Source organism: Urocitellus parryii, chromosome 4 (assembly GCF_045843805.1).
Source record: "Urocitellus parryii isolate mUroPar1 chromosome 4, mUroPar1.hap1, whole genome shotgun sequence".
Lineage (NCBI taxonomy): Eukaryota > Metazoa > Chordata > Mammalia > Rodentia > Sciuridae > Urocitellus > Urocitellus parryii.
In genome coordinates, this window is record NC_135534.1 from 73086030 (window position 1) to 73100077 (window position 14048).

Consider the following 14048-nt stretch of genomic DNA (forward strand, 5'->3'; position numbering starts at 1 on the left):
TTGCTTTCTGCCACCTACCAGTCATATGACTTTGGGCAGGTTTCATCTGAGTCACAACTGCCACATCTGTTAATTGAGCTACTAATAACTCCAGAGTTGTTGGGGATATTATATCTGCTGACATAGATTAAGTGCCCAGCATAGTACCTGGAAGTATGTGCTAAATAAATGTTTACTAAATGAATCATAAGTGACTCCCTATCCAGTGTCCCACAATGTCAAGAACTTGATTTAGACTTTGTTCTTAACTCTGCCTACGTAGAATGTGGCTGAGTTACCTACAATTATAGAACCATACACTTGGAGATGGATTTCTTGTAAAGATTAGATCTCAAACTGCTCTACAACTTCGCTCGCTATTCCCTTCACCTGAGTCGCCCTTCCTACCTTCTTCATTGCCACGCAAATCTTACTGCCTTCTATTTCCTGGCCATACTTACCCTGTCTAGGAAGCCATCTCTAATCCCTGTGACATCACTGGTCATTCCTTGCCTCACTGATCACATTCCAACACATAGTCAAGGGTGTATGTTTTGAATGTTTGTGTCCTCTCCAAAATTCATGTTGAAACTTAATACTCAGTGCTAACAGTAGTAAGAAGTGGGATCTTTAGTTGAAGATTAGACCATGAGGCCTCTGCTCTCATAAATGCCTTATAGAAAGCACTTGGGGCAAGTTCACTCTTCAGCATGTGACAACGCAGCAGCAAGGCACTATCTTGGAGGCAGACAGTAGCTCTCACCCAATACAAAACCTGCTGGCACCTTGACCTTGGCCTTCCCACCCTCCAGAACTGTAAGAAAGAAATTTCTATTATTTATAAATTACTAAGTCTCCGGTATTTCAAGAACTTGATTTAGACTTTGTTACAGCAGCACAAACAGACTAAGACAAGGGGTATATCTGTTCAGCTTTTTATATTTGTACAACTAATCTCCAGAATTTTTTCATTTTGTAAAAATAAAACTCTATACTCATTGAAACTTCCCATTTCTTTCTCCTCCCATTTCTTTCTCAAGCCCTACTCTACTTTGTTTCTATGAGTCTGACTAATCAAGATATCTCACATTAATGAAATCATAAATTATTTGTCTGTTTGTGATTGACTTATTTCATCAGGCATAATGTCCTCCTGGTTCATCCATATTAGAACACGTGCCAGAATTTTCCTCCTTTTTAAGGCTGAATTATATGGTATGTATATATCACATTTTGTTTATGCATGCTTTTTGAGCTGCTTCCATCTTTGGCTAAGGTGGATAATGTTGTTATGAATGTAGGGGTGTGGGGTGTATCTATCTTACCTCTAACTGAGTATGAAATCCTTAAGGATAAAAACTAAGTCTCAACCATCTCTATAGTTTTCAATGTGCCTGACGTGCTAGGCACTCAGTGAATACCTTTCAGGTAAATAAGATAGGACTCAGTTCTGAAGGTAAAGTGAAAAAATAATCACCTTCCATACAAAATTACAAAATGCACAGCAGAAAACTCACAAAGTCCATCAAGACAGTCTTGATTTCTGGTCCTGGATCTGCCTCTTACTAACTCAATGATCTAAGGCATGTAACTTAAGCTCTCAGAGATTTGTTTCCTCATGTGGTTTTTGTCACGATTAAATGATATGACTTATGTAAAGCAGTCAATACAGCGCTTGCTACATCATAAAATTTTTAAAACTTCAGTAGTATTATTATAAAGTTATATAATAAAAGTGACTTATTGTACAAACAGCCATTTCACTTCCTGGCCATAACTTCAAAAGCAAAAAGAATACAGAATCCTAAGATCAACCAATTTATAATAGTCAAAACAGAAGGATAGTCCTTCAGTAATAACAGTGAATCCAGATGGGTGTCACTGAATTTGGAATCTTGAGTTACAGTTGCAGCTCCAGGAGTTGGAAGTTTTTGTTACTTCAAAGAGACAAATTTAAATGTCACACTAAGGATCATCTCAGCAAAGTAGCCTGTCCAAGATCTCATAAATGATTTAAATCAAGATTGATGTTATACTTTTTTGCAATTGGACTAAATCTATTTAGAATTTAATCATTCACATATTGAGGCTTTCGGCAGAAAGATGAAAAATAAATAGATCTTTATTACTATTTCAGACAGAAGTATTTCTTTCAGCCTCTCTCAAAAGAAATTGAGCTCTCTATCCCCTTCACAGTTCCTCTAGGACATGAATTCCTTTTGAGGTTACCACATGAATTTTCCAGAGTAGAAGCACTTCTTTTTTTCCCAAAGTTGCTCTTAGAAAGCAAAATTCTTGAGTATTGAAAGGAAAAGATTATTCAAGTTTCTTTTGTCTGCCAAAATAATTAAAATTTGACATAGCGAATTAAAATGGCTAAGACAAAATCAGAAATGTGAGTGGGGTGGGGGACAGAGAGAGGAAGAGGAAGAGAAAATAAGAGGCAGTTACCCAAATGCTAGAACTGGCCTGAATATGGCCCACATGCAAAATGACCATAACCCTAGCTTTCCTAGTACTATCACAACTTCATGTAAATTTCATACTATACTGAGATGATTTCTTAAATGGCTAAGTAACTGTGATTTGATGCATGTGCTTTTGTAAGACTTTGCAACTAAATGAATTTGCAAGTAAAGAAGAAAGCTCCTTGTCAGACCTGGAGTCCCAATTATGGATTCAGAGTAGCTCTGTCATTATATGCCACAGTGGGTCAATTTTAATTTGCCTCCCACATAATAGCTAAGCATTATTATCAGCCTCACCCATAATAGGATGTCGACCTGTACTTCCAGGAAACAGGTACCATGCTGAGACCTGGGCCTTGTTTAATCCTCACAATCACCTTATGCCCTAAGTATTGGCATCTCCCCTTCCTCTATTTTTATCTTTTTGCTTTTAATTAATTTCAGACTTGCAGAAAGCTGCAAGAAAGTTACTAAGAATTTATATATACCCTTCACCCACATCACCCAAATGTTAAAATTTCAGATTTTCTTACATTCTCTCCCTCTCTGTATACAGATATTGCTTACCCCTAACTAAATAGTATTTCCTAAAACACAAAGACATTCCCTTATATTTTCACAGCATAATTATCAGAATCAGGAAATTAATATTTATACTAAATTATTCTCTAATTTCAATCCTTATTTGAATAAGAGTAACTGAGTAAACAACGTTCTTTATGTCCAAAGAAAAATAAGTTTTCTCTGGCCCAAGAATCAGTCCAGGACCATGTGAAACATTTAGTCTTTATCTGTCTTTTAGTCTCCTTTAATCCAGAAGCACTCCTCTGTATTTGTCTTTCATATGACCTTGACACTTGAAAAATAACAGAAAAAAAAGATAATAGAAAAACAATGTTTGTAGACTGATTCTCAGTTTGGGTTTGTGAGATGTTTCCTGTGATTACATTCAGGTTATGCATTTTTAGTAGGAATGCCACAAACTGATGTGTTCTTCTCAGGCTTTCTGCCCATTATTGATGTTATCACTGAGTGAAAGCGGTTCTGCCTGCTTCTCTCCCATAAAGGTACTACTTCCTCTTTGTAATTTTTAAGCATCTTATGAGGAGCTACTGTAAGGCTAGACATCCCCTATTATAGATAAGGAATTGGATCCTTGAGAAATTGTGACTTGTCCAATATCACATAGCTTGTATACACCAGAACACAAATTCAAACTAACTCCAATTTATGGGCTCCCATACTCGAGCTTCTCAAAGCATCCCTCTGCCTTCTAGACCCGTTACCAGTGGTTGAAGCAGACTTGACTAATGCCCTCACCGTGTTTACTGAAGAAACTAACACGAAGACATCATGGTCCTCAGAATTCTGGTCCTAAGAACAAATATGGTCCTAGTTACGGTCTCTACTGCTGCTACTAAAGCTCAATAAGTCCTGAGGCTAGCACTTATATCTAAGCTGTCTACCCTCTGGGCAATGAAACTGGGAGCATGCTAGAGAAGGAAAAGTCAGGTGGTACTAAAAAAACCCAAAATGAATATGTGTGTCCATTAGGACACCAGGCTGAAAGGGGAAAACTTGGAGTTTGTCTATACCCTGGAACTCTCTCTGTGTATCCTGACCCTTCAGCTGGCCACCTGGAAATTTCTTTCTGAGCCCCCATTTCTTTCTAATATTTAAATATAATATTATTTTGGAACAGACATATTGTTAATATACTGATATGGTCAAAAAAAATCTGTGGGACACACCCACTAGAATGGTTGTAATAATAAAAGTAACAGATTATACAGGGTTGTCAAGGAGACAGAGAAATTTGTAACTCTTACACATTAGTGGTGAAAAACAATTTGGTAATGTCTCAAAAGGTCAGAGTTGACCAAGAAAGTCCACCCAATAATTAAGTAATTATATGTCTATCAAGAAATGTATATAAAATATTTATAGCAACATTATCCCAAACAATGGAAAAGCAGAAACAATCCAAATGTCCCCCAAATTCTAAAAGGGCACATAAAATATGGCATGTCTATACAACGGAGTATTATTTGGTAATAAAATGTTAGGAAGCACTGATACATAATACATCATGGATGAACTCTGAAAACATTATGCTAAATGAAAGAAATGTACAGAAGACTATATATGGCATTATTCAATTCATATGAAATATCCAGAATAGGCAAATTTACAGATATAGGAAGTAGATTACTGATTGCCTTGGGCTGGGGAAGGGTGGGAGTGAGGAAAATGGCCACTGACTGCTAGTGGGTCAAAGTTTCTTTTAGTGGTGATTAAATTGTTCTAAAGTTGATTGTGGCTAAGACTGCACAACTTTACGAATACATTAAAAGGCAGTAAATTGCATACTTTCAATGGGGGACTTGTGCAGTATATGTGATCATATCTCAATAAGATCATTTAAAAATCAACACTACATAAAATAATAAATCTTGATATTTCAGTACACATACATATACACAAATACACTATCCACCTCTTCCACTCTCTGTTGGAAACCAGTTTTTATATCCTTCCATGGTTTCTTTGTGCAAATTCAAACATATTTATCTATCTATCCCCTACTTCTTTCACAAAGTGTGCACTGTTCTACACTTCCTTCTTTCACTTAATATATCTTTGGAGATTGTATTCCATATCAGTACTTAGAGAACACCCTGATTCTTTTTTATAGTTTCAGAGCTTTTCCTTTTGTAAACATATCCACTTACTTAACTAGTTTCCTATTCTTGCACACTTAGAGGTTGTTTGCAATCATTGCTATTAGCAACAATGATGCAATGATTGTTCTTTTATTTTTTTTAACTTCCTTTCAGCAGGTGACATTCTGTTCCTGGGCGCCAGGAGGCAGTGTGGAGTAGCAGGAACCACTTCAGAGTCAGAACTGGATTTGCAACTGGTCTTCTCTGTTAACTAGCCATGTAATCCCTCACATAGGTAGTTTTCTGGGACTTAAGTTTCCTCACTTGTATAAGTAAAATAACATCTACTTTATCAGAAAGCTTGAAGCTAGGCTCCCCTGGCTAAATTTGGGAGAATCTAAATATGAAAACGCATGAGGGGGAGGGGGGTGTGTGGAGAGGATTGATAATGGATTTTAACACATTGAAGTATAAAGAATACATGAGTCCAAGTGACTTTTTTTTTTTTAATTGTGGGGCAGGTGGAGGGTCAGGTGGCAAACACCTATAGTCCCAGATATTCCCAAGGCTGTGGCAGGATTGCAAGTTTGAAGCCAGACTCGGGAATTTGGCAAGACCCTGTCACAAAATTAAAAATAAAAAGACCAGAGATATAGTTCATTGATAAAGCAACCAGGGTTCAATCCCTTCTGTGGGTGGAGGAAGGGGGGAGCCTCAATGATCAGATTATAAATATAAAATGAAAACATTAGAAAATTATCCTTTTATAAATACCAATTGACCTATGCCAGGATTACGAATAGATATTACAACCATTGGATGACTATTCAAATAACTTCAAGATATCACTTGACAAATAATTTTATTAATTACAAAGGAGAAAAGGGTGCCTTTTCAATAGAGAGAACTGGCCTCATTTCACCAGTGATATTACAAACAACATCATGTGTCACCTAGCAAGCAAGAAGAGAGATATAGCTAGTAGTGGTGGCACACTCCAGTAATCCCAGTGGCTTGGGAGGCTGAGACAGGAGGATCACGAGTTCAAAGCCAGCCTCAGCAAAAGTGAGGCACTAAGCAACTCAGTGAGACCCTGTCTCTAAATAAAATACAAAATAGGGCTGGGGATATGAATCAGTGGTTGACTGCCCTTGAGTTCAATCCCCAGTACCTCCCCACCCCACCCCACCCCAAAAAAAAAGAAGAGGAGGAGGAGGAGGAGGAGAGGATACAACATTGCTAGGAGAATTGTTACCACATGTGGTTAACCTGAATCTGATGAGAAAAACAATTGGATAATTCCAATTCCAGTCCACAAAACAACAAACTTTAGATCTTCAAAATTTTCAAGATCACAAAAGACAACAACAATAAAAAGCAGAAGTACTATGTTATATGAAAGAACACTAAAGGACACAAATTGTTTAAGTAATTTTTAAAATTTTTTTAAAGTAATAAAGGATATTAGAAAGACTGGGGTAATCTGAAAAAATATCATTTCAATGTAATGATGTATAGTTTCATGGAAGAATGTCCTTATTCTTTGGGGATACACAATTAAGAGATAAAGTATGGTGATGTCTGCAACTTAACTTTCAAATGCTTTATTTAAAAAAAAGTGTGTGTGTTGATGTGCAAAAAGAAAAAGCAAATGAATTTAGAAAAAAAAAAGTGCAGGGCTGGGGATGTGACTCAAGCGGTAGCATGCTCGCCTAGCATGCGCTGGGCACTGGGTTCAATTCTCAGCACCACATAAAAACAAAATAAAGATGTTGTGTCTACTAAAAACTAAAAAATACATTTTAAAACTTCTCTCTCTCTCTCTCTCTCTCTCTCTCTTTAAAAAAAAAGTGCAGGGGTATACTACTTTTACAATTTTTCCATAGGTTTAAAAGTTTTCCAAAATAAGTTGGAAAAAAATAATCAAATAAAACATATGAACTACCTCACATCCAGCTAATGCTATATGGCACTGCAGTAATACTTCAGCAAATCCAACAGATCACCTGGGTGCCTGGTAGTAACACAGAAACAGACCCCCCAGCCAGTCTTGACTTCATGAAGTTATAGTTTCAGTCAGAAGACAAAGCAAAAACAGGAAGCAGCTGGAGAAACAGTATAGTTTTTGGTTTCAGAAAATTTACCTAGGGTCTACATCTGCATTTTACTTATTTCTTTATTTACTGCTAGGTAACCTAAAAAAAAAAAAAAAAAAAAAAAAAAACACATTATTAAGCCTGAGAATTGTTTTTTCATTTGCATGTAAAAAACACAGCTAAGATCTACTGCCTACCATTGAGAGAATGAGACAGCAAACACAATATACTTCCATAAAGCATCTTTTATTGAAGACCCTCATTAAAAGATATCAGTCTCCTAGAATGAAAGTAGGGAAGAATTCCACCTTTGTTTTTGTTTCCCTATCAGAACACCCAGAACAGGGCCTTGTGTTTAGCCTATCATTAATGACCTATGACCCTCACAATTTCTTTCCCAGGTCTGCTGTTAGGGCAGAGTGTATAGCTGATAGCCACTCCTAAGCTCACACCTAACATTCCATGGGGAGAAAAATGCCAAAATATCTGTTTTATTATTGCTTCTACTGAAATTCACAAAGATGAACATTCAGACTTTAACCGCCTGCCAGATAGTTTTTAAATGGAGCTTAAATTCCCCCTTTCCAATGTGGCTATGTGACTGAATTGCAGAGGAAGTGAGCAGAGCAGGTTATTTTCATCTCAACTTAGATGATGTCCTCATTTTAGTGAAGTTAACCATAACTGAAAAATAAAAATTTTCTTAAAATTTTTCTGGGGAAACCCCTTGGCTGCTTGTTTCACTTTACTCTTTAAACAGTACACTATGTTTTTTTGTTTTTTGTTTTTTTTAAAGAGAGAGTGAGAGAGGAGAGAGAGAGAGAGAATTTTTAACATTTATTTTTTAGTTCTCGGCGGACACAACCTCTTTGTTTGTATGTGGTGCTGAGGATCGAACCCGGGTCGCACGCATGCCAGGCGAGCGCGCTACCGCTTAGCCACATCTCCAGCCCTTTAAACAGTACACTATGTTGTAGCAAGAATAATGTATTCTGTTTCTTTCTCCCAAAGAATTATTTACACATCAACCTTTATTACAGCCTCAAAAAATCCAAAAGAAACTGTGATTCCATTTTTGCTCATTCTGTCTACCCTTCACAAGTTTCCTCTCTTAGAGAGTACGGCCAAAGTGACTTAATAGACTTGGCAAAGGTGTATAGAAATAGCACTCCCAAAAATTGCTAATAAGAATTTACATCAGGGCGCAATTCAAGGGAAATTTTGTGCCCTTTCCCTCAGCATTTACACCTCTAGAAAAGTATCCTACAGAAATATTTCTACAAATTCATAACAAAATGATGGGCACTTAAAGATTCACTGGTCCAACAATTATTAAAACAGCTAAGTTATAGTAGTGGACAAATACTTGGGGAAAATGCCCAAAGCATGTCAGGCAAAGGAGATCAAGCAGAATAGTATGTATTATAAATTATTGGTATATATAGGAAATGACTGCATAGTACATCAAAACCTGACAGTTGATTTATCTTTGTGGTACACAATTAAAAAGCACTTTCCAATGTAGTTCATTGAGTATTTCTGCAATCATTTTAATTAATCTTGTGTTATTTATAGAATCAAAACACAAATCACAGTCCAGCTGTTTTGCATTATGTCCCACAATCAGGATTTGTCCAATTTATTTCCTCATGATTAGATAGATGTAAGCTAAACATTTCTAGCAAAAATTCCATGTTGATGATGTGTACTTCCCCTTACTTTGGACTGTATCATTACACCGTTATTTTTTCCCTCATTTTCTCACTATGGGTTCTAAACAAGCATCACCCAATAAATAAAATGTTAAAAATCATCAATAAATATAATGTCAGAAATAGCTGCCATGAGCACCAGCTACACCAGGCATAGTGCCAGACATTTAAAATACATTCTCATTTAATCCTCACAACAATTTTACAAAGCAACAGAGGTTCAAAGAGGGCAAGTAATTTGCTCAAGGACACACACATAGTGATAGAAAAATGCAGGATGTTCATGTGAATTTCAGCACATGAACACGTACACACACAATTCAATATGTGAACTCATGAGTCATAATCTCACTGAGAACCTTCCAGGGACCAGTCAGGAACCCCTATGTTAGACTAATCTTGAGGAAGTCTACCTAGTGCTCAAGGGTTAGATTCCTATGAAGAAGAAACTGAAAATAAAGTATCTGTGGACAGGTTTTATGGCGCCCACCTGTAAACCCAGCAACTCAGGAGGCTAAGGCAGGAGAACTGCAAATATGAGGCCAGTCTCAGCAACTTAGCAAGACCCAGTCTCAAAATAGAAAAAAAAGAAAAGAAAAAGGGTGGTGGGGGGGGGGGGTGGTGGTGAGATATAGCTCAGTGGTAAAGCACCTGGCTTCAATGCACAGTACCTCCCCCAATTCTCTGTGTATCAAAAAAAAACTCCTCTAAACTTGGAAATGTTCTTATTTAATAATGAGCAACATTTCTACCACAGCCAAGAAAATAACTTGTCAACAGCCCACCTAACTTTATTGTTTTATTTGTTTGTGATTTTTCTTATCTATAAATCTCAAAAAACTGAGATCCACTGATTTAGGGATCTTTATGCAATTAGAATGCTTTTTGAGAAACTAACTTGAATCAAAGAAGTTAAGCACCCCCCCTCAAAAAAAAACAGAACTGAAATATTTCTGAATTTCCCTAAAAGTAATCCACAAAACAACTCAAAGGCTGCAGGTCTCAGGAATTGATTTGTTAAAAGCACTTTACATTTGACATTTGCATTATTACTAATTGCCCTCTTCCAATGTGTTGATATTTCCTGCTTTTGAAGAGGCCCTTAGAGACTTAGTCGACAAACATTCACAGTCCCTAATTTGTAGAAGGCACTCTCTTAGGTGCCTGGGACCACACTGTTTCTTGCCTTCATGTTTAAGGTCAAAAGCTACCTGCCAATTTGTGGACATCCCCATCCATAAGAAAGGACACCTCCTGTGGGGCTGTGCTCTCTTAGCATTGCCTAAACACTTCCCCATATGTGATTATTTGTTTGTCTTCCTCACTTTGGTGAATTCCTCCAAAACGAACACTATCAATGCCATATTTCTAGCATGGGGCACATACACCTGGGGATCAGTATAACTTAGTGGAATAAATACACTTAAAATATATGTGTGGGGCTGGAGATGTGGCTCAGCGGTAGCGCGCTCGCCTGGCATGCGTGCGGCCCGGGTTCGATCCTCAGCACCACATACAAACAAAGATGTTGTGTCCGCCAAGAACTAAAAAAAATAAATATTAAAAAAAAAAATTCTCTCTCTCTCTCTCTCTCTCCTCTCTCACTCTCTCTTAAAAAAAAATATATATATATATATGTGTTTCCACATACTCACTCCAACCAATCCTTTCCTCCAATCTCTTCTTAACAGTCAGGATGACTTTTTACTATTCCACATGTCATTCATCCGGCTAATTAAAGCCCCCATTGCCCTTAAAATAAAGACAAAAATTTACCTGTAGCTCAGAAAACCTCCACTCTACAGCCTCTGTCCACCTCTCCAATCTCATTCTTCCTCATTTTGGTCTCTGTCCCCTTGCTCACCACTATTCCTTTGTACTTTGACCATGAAGTTCCTTCTGCCAGAAATGCTCTTCACTCCATTCTAAGCACCTCTCATGGTCATTCTGAATTACTTCCACTCCCTTTTTAAGTGTTTGGAAGTGTCATTTCCAACAGGATACCATCCCCGGTTGCCCCAGACAAGAGGAACACCATCTTAGCACACATTCTCCTTTGGAAGAAACATTTATCACACCTACAATTGTTCAAGGATTGTCTCTCTTGTTAGAATACAAGCTCTATAAGGACAAGAGAAGCATTTATTTTCACATTTCATTTCACATTGTGTTGACACAGAATAGCTGCTTAACTACTATGCTGTCAGTATAGTTTGGGGTCAGATCATGGAGGGCTATAACATCAGCCCAAGTAAACCAAACTGCAACGATCATTATCCCTTTGCGAATATGTAAACTAAAAAGAAATGTGTAGTTGGTCAGGGTGCAAGAGACATCCTGAATGACAGCTTGAATCTTCCTATCATAATAGTTGCCTTCAAAGAGACAGCAGTTAGACTTGCCAAGCCTTGAAGAAACACTACTGTTAAGCAAAGTAACACAACTACCACCCTTTTCCTACAAGAGGGCTATAAAATAACAAACTTTCCTCCAATATGGGAAGAAATAACAGGAAGAAAGCTGTTGCACTTCCAAGTACCTTCAAAAAACAAATGGGCAGTTTGGTCCCTGATTGCCCCTTAATAATCAACAAGAAACAACAAGGGGGAAAACAGTCTTCCCATTCCCACCACTTACTGAAGCAGGGATAAGAAAATTAAAAAGTATATCAGTAAGGTAGAAGCTATTTGAAAACTATTCAAAAATTTGCTAACCCATTGGCAGTTTTTGTTTTTCGTTTCTTGGTACTGAGGACTGAACCCAGGAGCACTGTACTGCTGAGCCACACCCCCAGTCCCTTTAATTTTTTTTCAATGGCATTTGGCTAAATTGCCCAGGATGATCTCAAATTTGCAATCCTCCTGCCTCAGCTTCTCAAGTTGGATTATATGTGTGTCCCACCTCACCAGTACATTGGCAGTTCTTCACAGGTGCCAGCAAAAGAAAAAGTGGCATGAACTCAACAGCAACATTTCATTGTCCACAAGCTGCTGGGGCCAGACCATGTCTATTACAGAAACCACAAACCAGGCCAAGGGTCAGGTTAGATGCTGGTCATCTTGCCAAGTACAGATTGCAAGAAAAAAGAATAGCTAAAGCCTCTTCAAAAAGGACTCAATAACTATCCACACAGTCTACATTCACCCTGAGGTTCCTGAGTGAGGGGAAGGAGGATCGGGGAGGGTATTCTGAGGTGAAAAGAGACTTAGAGAAAGAGGTGTGATATATTGAGAATAAAGGGGAAATTCTAAAACAGGGAAAATGTGAAGCACAAATAGGGAAAGAAACAATTTCAAGAGATGTGGGTGGGGTAGGCTAAGAAGGAAGGTATAGAAGAAAAGGGTAGGTTCTCTGCAAGAGCAGAGTAAGCAACAAGAGATGTGGGAAGAGGCAAAGGCAGACTGTTGGATCTTTTCCCTATTCCAAAAGCTGCTCATTGCATCCCAATAAATCATTCTACTACAAAGTCCATACAATGGATTGTCTTTGTATTCAGTAACACACAACATTTAACGAAGTATCATCCATCTGCAACTTTCAAGACCAAAGGGTCTTAATGAAAATATGAACAAAATTGGTTCACTACAGCAGAAGACAGCTAGTAATGACTTTCCCCAATCCCTGACTCAGCTGTGAAAAGGTTTAGCATTTTAGAGTTAAGCAAATACTCTGGCATTTCTCCTTCTTTTGACATTCCAAGAGGGGGTGTGGTTGACCCCAGGTCCATTCATTTCCAAGGTTGTAAATCTCTCTGCTAAGACTGGCCCCATCTGTTCTAGAGTCTGCCAGCTGTTTATCTCAAAGTAACATATTTATTGCACTGATCATCTCTTTACCTCTTAAAAGACAGCCAACATCATACAAGCTCTGTATGCTTTTATTCCCCTATTAAATGTGTTAGTTTGTTTAAAAACAACCACTACCATCAAACTGAGCACAACACCACTATGCTCCTTGGCTTCCCTGGCCATGATCACTCTTCCTATCAGCAATGGCAAATGAAGGTTGATAACACTAACTTTCCCTTTCCCTAACGTGTTAAAATAAACCCGGGTTTCCCTAATCGATCCCGTCTGCAAACCGTTATTTGTGAGTGGTGACTGTGCCTCGGGAAACAGCAGCTCATTATGGTACCATTGTCAGTGGCAAGGAGCCTATTGCAATGTAATTTAAAACACTCACACAAGCACAAATCTGTCGGCTCCACTTCCAAACAATCCCGAATCCTGCAGTCAGGAGAACGGAGAACACTTTAAAATGCTGCTTCCAGCAGCCTAACAGAACCTTCCTCAGACACGTGAAATGTTTCTGACTAGCACGGAGTGCACCATTAAAGGACACTGTCACCTCAAATCAGCAGAAAAGGAGAGACAAACGGCATAGGCATACACACATAAAATAAAGCCCTACGAAACTTAAGCTGCTCAAAAAGAAACATACACCTCTTTAAAATGAATAGCGTGTGCTCGTCCAAGCGACATATAAATGTTCTAAAGTAGTGCGACCACATTAAATCACTGTCTCCATTTCTCCCCACGCATCACCCCTTCCCACTCAAACCTCAGCACTGTGACAGGACTGCAGTCCCCCACCTCTGCCCTCCTCTGATTTTCCAAGAGCACTTCCCAACATCCTTCCCAGCCCAGCCCCCTCTGCCAGCCTCAAAAGGTTGAGGGGAGTTGCGACGAGGGAATTGGCAGGCACCGGTCCTCTGGCGGGTGTACGTTACTGGAGTTCTTTGCAGTGACCCAAATTGCACAGAGCTTTTCCCTTAGCAGCGCCCGTGAGAACCTCCAATTCCCCCCGCCCCCATCTTCCCAAAAGAAAGCCTTAAGAACTAAGCGGGAGGAATAACTTGGGAGGACCATTTGAATAAATCACTTTAACTCACCTGGTTTGGGATTTTTCTCCCCACCCCAGGCATAAACAGAAATGATGTGGGAAAGAGTCACGCACGCAAGGGAAGGTACTGCGATGTCCTAAGTCCAAGGGCTGGAGTCGGTCCCTGCCCTAGTGCTGCTGCTACTCTGAGCTCAGCTGGAGCGAGCGGCAATCGCAAGCCCAGCAGCAGTAGGGGGGTGGATAGACCGTAGCACAATGAATGCAGTGGGGTTTTTGCAATGACATCAT

At 38.7% G+C, this 14048-nt stretch overlaps 1 protein-coding gene across 1 annotated transcript in view; it reads right to left on the bottom strand.

Moving 5' to 3' along the window:
• Positions 1 to 14030, bottom strand: part of Rab30 (RAB30, member RAS oncogene family) — an 80904-nt gene extending 66874 nt beyond the window's left edge. The window contains exon 1 of the mRNA XM_026384726.2: positions 13810 to 14030. The gene's annotated coding sequence lies outside the window, so the exon portion shown is untranslated. The remainder of the gene's footprint in view (positions 1 to 13809) is intronic.
• Positions 14031 to 14048: the final 18 nt, after the last annotated feature.